Here is a 6,802-nt window from a genome sequence, read left to right on the forward strand (position 1 = left end):
TTCATTCCTGTGCCTTCCTGTCCCATTGTCTCAATCCTGCTGAGAGGAACTACGATGCTGGCAACCAAGAACTCCTGGCAGTGAAGATGGCATTGGAGGAGTGGAGGCACTGGCTGGAAGGAGCAGAACAGCCATTTTTTGGTCTGGACCGACCATAGAAACTTTGAATATCCCCGTTCAGCCAAGCGCCTCAATTCAAGGCAGGCCAGGTGGGTCCTCCTGTTTACCAGATTCAACTTGACCATTTCCTATCGTCCTGGGTCTAAAAATGTGAAGCCTAATGCTCTCTCCCGCCTATACAGTTCCTCTGCCACACCCTTGACTTCCGAAACTATTCTCCCTACCTCATGCCCACAATGGTCCCTGACGTCTTTGCCTTCATCACCGCATGCACTGTATGTGCTCAAAACAAGATTCCACAGAAAACTCATTCTGGCCTCCTGCAGCCACAACCGGTTCCTCATCGTCCCTGTTCTCATATATCTCTGGATTTTGTCACTGGGCTCCCTTCATCTGATGGCAACACTGTCATTCTAACGGGTGTTGACCGGTTCTCCAAGGCTGCCCATTTCATCCCTCTCCCCAAACTACCTTCTGCCAAGGAGATGGCCCAGCTTATGGTGCAGCATGTCTTCCAGATCCTAGCTACTGCTGTTTGCCTTACCACTGACTGCTGGACATCAAGGGTAAACACTTCTTACATGTCAGTTACATGTTACTTCATTGAAGATTTTTGATGTCTAGCTGTCTTCTGGACTGCTTTGAGTTCAGTGGCAGACACACCAAAACATGGCAGAGGAACTGTTGAGAGTGGCCAGAGAATGGCAAGTAGATGGAAAAATGGTCTGTTGTGTTAGCGACAATGCAGCTAACATAACCAAAGCCATGAAAATGTTTAAATGGACCTATCATCTATGTCTTGCCCACACAATCAACCTGATTTTAAGAGATGCTCTGAATGTGATAAAGCCCACTGTGGACAAAGTGAAAACAGCTGTGTAATACTTCCACAGGAGCACAGTAGGTGCTGAAAAACTAAAGTCTACACAATGCCAGATGAGGATGCCTGAGCTGAGGCCTAAACAAGACTGCACTACAAGGTGTAATTCAACATTTTATACGTTGAAGCGGTTTCTTGAGTCAAAAGATGCCATCATCTCTACCCTGGCCATTGTCAATGCACCTGTTGATGCTCTGACCCAAGAGGAATGGGAGGTGGTGGAGGAGGTGTGCAGGGTCTTGGAACCCTTTGAGCAGGTCACTGTGGAGATCAGTGGAGAGAGGTACAGTAAGCAGTTATTACTACATCATTATTTAATCCAGTATTATATACGTATATGAGCAGTGGATGAGAATGTAGTATCAGTAGACAAAAAATGAACCTGAACTAATAAGTTACTGATCTCTCTTTTTAGCTATGTAACACCCTCAAAAAGTATAATCCTGTGTAAGGGTTTGCAGCGAATCACAGCCAGCCGCCACAGAGAAGCAAATGTAACCGCAAGACATGTGACAGAGTTGATGGACACCCTATGTTCACAGAAAGTTCCACGGAATGGAATATAATCACGTGCTATCAGAAACTGTTACACTTGACCCCAGGTTTAAGAAGTTAGCCTTCAGTGATGCCAGAGCAATTGATGAGGCTCTTCAAAGAATAACCTCAGCAGCAGGGAGGGACAGCCCCAGCAGTCAGCTGGCTCGAGCACCAGGGCAACAGGAAGAAGAGGGATCAGATGGAGAGAAGCACCAGCAGTAGTGCCACAAACGTCTGCTGTTTGACGAGAGAGCAACTGGGGATGCAGCACGAAGGAATCCCTCAGCAGATGCCATAATGGAGGTCCGATCCTATTTGGAAGAGCCCCTCCTCCAAAGATCTGCAGATCCTCTGAGCTGGTGGAAGAACAAGGCCTCTCTCTACCCAGGGAGACTCTGCATAGTGGCCACATCCGTTCCCTCTGAGAGGGCCTTCTCGAAAACGGGACAAATAATTACTGAGAGAAGAAACCGCATCAGCTCCTCGAAAGTGAGGCTGCTTGCATTTCTGAATGCAAATCTCTCATAAAAGCAAAATATGATCAGCATTGCTGTGTGCTGCTGGTTATAACATGGCAATAAAGAAGAGAGAGAAAAGAGGGACCAGTTTAATGTTTTAAGTGGGATGTTGCAGTTTTTCACATTGTTATTTATTTTTCTTTGATATGGTGCAATATTCTATAATTATGTTGTTCAGATTCTATTCGTTTTGAATGGTTAGATTCATATGCACTTTGTTTATATGCATTAAAAAGTTAGACTTTAAATACAAATGTTTAATAGCATTATTTTTCATAATAAACCAATGCATTGTTAAATACATTGTGGTTAATGTAGAGTATGATTTCATTTAATAATTTAATTACAATTGTTTTAACACAAATCATAGTAAAACTATCGCAAAAAAAATGTACAAAACATATATTTTTTAAAGAGTTGTTTGGGAGCCAAAAAACCCGGCTCTTTTTGGTGAGCTGAGCCGAACGAGCCGGTTCACTGAAAAGAGCCAGAATAGTCTTACTAGTCTCTTTCTCTCGTTGTTGGACAACATGCCTCAGACGCTTCAGACGCTTTTGGTTCGTAGTAGTGATCGGTTACAATTGAAGAATACCTATTTTTGTAGTACAGTGATCGGGCAGTTATATGGCAATGATTTGACTGTTTTATGCGATAATAGTGCAGTGATTGGTCAAATGTTCAAGCCCTCGCATAATATGCGGGAAATTGTTGATTTTGTAAAAAATCTCATGTGTGATCGCAAAATCCTAGGGGGACGGCTTATTTGTAGAATACATGGATGAAGTCATCGGATTTCCTTTCTCGGACTATATTCAAATGCCAGTAAGCATTCTGCAAACCGTGGCAAAGGGAACATTACAATGACACAACTTATTACAGTAGCTAACTAAATACTGTAGCTAGTCGGCAAGGTAGCTAGCAAAGCTAAAGGTAACAGGTTAGCATAACCATCTATATCATTTTAACCAAACAAATTGTTTTCTAAATATTAGCTAGCTAGTATTGATGAGGCCATGCAAACACTTTCCTCACGCTTAAACGTATGTCTTCAAATTTATGGAAATGTGCCTGGTAGCCTAGTGGTTAGAGCATTGGGCTAGTAACTGAAAGGTTTCTGGATTGAATCCCTGAGCTGACAAGGTACAAATCTGTCGTTCTGCCCCTGAGCAAGGCAGTTAACCCACTGTTCCCCGGGCGTTGTGGGTGTCGATTAAGGCAGCCCCCGCACCTCTCAGATTCAGAATGGTTCAGTAAAATGCGGAAGACACATTTCAATTGAAGGGATTCCGCTGTACAAGTGACTAGGTATCTCGCTCCCAAAATACAGGTTTTCTGGACACTTGTAGGTGGAATGGTAATGAGCTCCCCCACTGTATATGCTTTTGATAGCCTATTTTGTGGCTGCTATATCGTTTAAAAGCCAAATCTGTGCTCAGATGACTCAGCTCGCGTTACTGTCAAGTGTCGACAGGGTCTATGAATCTCAGTGCAAGTGTGGTTCATTCGAAGCTGGTGGGAGGAGCAATAGGAGTATGGACTTATTGTAGAGGCTAGAATGGAATCAATGGAACAGAGTCAAATGTGGTTTTCATATGTTTGATCTGTTCGACACCGTTCCATTAATTCCATTCCAGACATTACAATGAGCCTGTCCTCCTATATCTCAACCTACCAGCCTCCACTGGTGTTGTTAGTGTCTGCCCTGAGATTAGAAGGTTGGGGGTTCAATCCCCGGTTGTGAATACCAAAGACTCTAAAAATGGGATCCAATACCTCTCTGTTTGGCACAGCATTATACACTGCTCAAAAAATAAAGGGAACACTTAAACAACACAATGTTGCTGTTGTGCAAAAGGAATATACAACAGGTGGAAATTATAGGCAATTAGCAAGACACCCCCAATAAAGGAGTGGTTCTGCCGGTGGGGACAACAGACTACTTCTCAGTTCCTATGCGTCCTGGCTGATGTTTTGGTCACTTTTGAATGCTGGCGGTGCTTTCACTCTAGTGGTAGCATGAGACGGAGTCTACAACCCACACAAGTGGCTCAGGTAGTGCAGCTCATCCAGGATGGCACATCAATGCGAGCTGTGGCAAGAAGGTTTGCTGTGTCTGTCAACGTAGTGTCCAGAGCATGGAGGTGCTACCAGGAGACAGGCCAGTACATCAGGAGACATGGAGGAGGCCGTAGGAGGGCAACAACCCAGCAGCAGGACCGCTTCCTCCACCTTTGTGCAAGGAGGAGCAGGCGGAGCACTGCCAGAGCCCTGCAAAATGACCTCCAGCAGGCCACAAATGTGCATGTGTCTGCTCAAATGGTCAGAAACAGACTCCATGAGGGTGGTATGAGGGCCTGTCGTCCACAGGTGGGGGTTGCGCTTACAGCCCAACACCGTGCAGGACCTTTGGCATTTGCCAGAGAACGCCAAGATTGGCAAATTCGCCACTGGCGCCCTGTGCTCTTCACAGATGAAAGCAGGTTCACACTGTGACAGACGTGACAGAGTCTGGAGACACCGTGGAGAACGTTCTGCTGCCTGCAACATCCTCCAGCATGACCGGTTTGGTGGTGGGTCAGTCATGGTGTGGGGTGGCATTTCTTTGGGGGGCCGCACAGCCCTCCATGTGCTCGCCAGAGGTAGCCTGACTGCCATTAGGTACCGAGATGAGATCCTCAGACCCCTTGTGAGACCATATGCTGGTGCGGTTGGCCCTGGGTTCCTCCTAATGCAAGACAATGCTAGACCTCATGTGGCTGGAGTGTGTCAGCAGTTCCTGCAAGAGGAAGGCATTGATGCTATGGACTGGCCCGCCCGTTCCCCAGACCTGAATCCAATTGAGCACATCTGGGACATCATGACTCACTCCATCCACCAACGCCACATTGCACCACAGACTGTCCAGGAGTTGGCGGATGCTTTAGTCCAGGTCTGGGAGGAGATCCCTCAGGAGACCATCCACCACCTCATCAGGAGCATGCCCAGGCGTTGTAGGGAGGTCATACAGGCACGTGGAGGCCACACACACTAGTGAGCCTCATTTTGACTTGTTTTAAGGACATTGCATCAAAGTTGGATCAGCCTGTAGTGAGGTTTTCACTTTAATTTTGAGTGTGACTCCAAATCCACACCTCCATGGGTTGATACATTTGATTTCCATTGATCATTTTTGTGTGATTTTGTTGTCAGCACATTCAACTATGTAAAGAAAAAAGTATTTAATAAGAATATTTCATTCATTCAGATCTAGGATGTTATTTTAGTGTTCCCTTTATTTTTTTGAGCAGTGTATATTGAACACAAATATAAATGCAACATGTAAAGTGTTGGTCCCATGTTTCATGAGCTGAAATAAAAGATCCCAGAAATGTTCCATATGCACAAAAAGCTTATTTATCTCAAATGTTTTGCACACATTTGTTTACATCTGTCAGTGAGCATTTCTCCTTTGCCAAGGTAATCCACCCACCAAACAGGTGTGGCATACCAAGAAGCTGATTAAACAGCATGATCATTACACAGGTGCACCTTGTGGTGGGGACAATATAAACCCACTATAAATGTGCAGTTTTGTCACACAACACAATGCCATAGACATCTCAAGTTTTGAGAGTGTGCAATTGGCATGCTGACTGCAGCAATGTCCACCAGAGCTGTTGCCAGAGATTTGAATGTTAATTTATTTACCATAACCTGCCTCCAACATTGTTTTAGAGGAGATCCTGTTTTCTGGCTCGACAAGGCTTAGATAGGCCATACCAAATGTATCAAATGTTTAAAGGCCCAGTGCAGTCGACAACTTGATTTTTCTGTGTTTTATACATATTTCCACACTATTATGTTGGAATAGTACGTTCAAATTAAGAACATAATTATAATGCCATTTTAGTGTTTGAAAAGACCGCCTGAAATTCAGCTTGTTTAGGTGTGATGGAGTGTTGGTGGTAAATCACCAGGCAGTAAATTAGTTAACTGTATGCGGACAGTTAGCAGCACACGTATGTGGGTTTCACTGGCATCGCTCGTTGTGTAGCTATTTTAGAAAGGGTGAGTGTAATAGACTTAAGCAAGTGCCGTAAACTCAATCCACAGCTAGCTAGAAATGTTGCCAATGGAGCTAGTAAATATGATCATTTTCTATAGCTCAATAAGGTTGGTTTGTTTCAAAGACGGTCACGTGTGTTTGCAAAAAGAGGATCAATGGTTTGAGCCCGGTATGGGGACAGTGGAGGAAGATATAGCCTACTGTTAGATGCACACAGACGTCGGTTTCTCCGCCCCATTTCTCTAAAAAGCTAAGGGATGGGAGTTGAAAAAATGTAACCATTCTCAAATTCATAGACAAACCTATGGATGCAAGGACTGATCATCCATGATATCAAATAGTTTTAACCATGTTTTGGGGCTATACATTGTTTGTTTCCATGCACGTTGTTTACAAGCATTGGAGTAAAACAAGCGTATATTTGGGGTTATGACGGGGTACGATAGTTGAACTATGCTTATGAGACAAGTTATATTCTTCAAGAATCAATTATTAGGCCTATATATCATTAATTTGTAAGTCCAAAAATTGATGTAGCAACTAACGATTCTAGCTTTAAACATGACTTAATTTGAAGCGCTTATTCCGTGAAACATTACAGCTGCCGGTAGTGTCAATTTGTAGGCTATGTGCCAGTATAGGCCTATACTGTGTACATTTAATTTACAATGAGATTCCATGTGCGAGTATGGCTTCTGAATA

Source organism: Oncorhynchus keta, chromosome 12 (assembly GCF_023373465.1).
Source record: "Oncorhynchus keta strain PuntledgeMale-10-30-2019 chromosome 12, Oket_V2, whole genome shotgun sequence".
NCBI classification, from domain to species: Eukaryota; Metazoa; Chordata; class Actinopteri; order Salmoniformes; family Salmonidae; genus Oncorhynchus; species Oncorhynchus keta.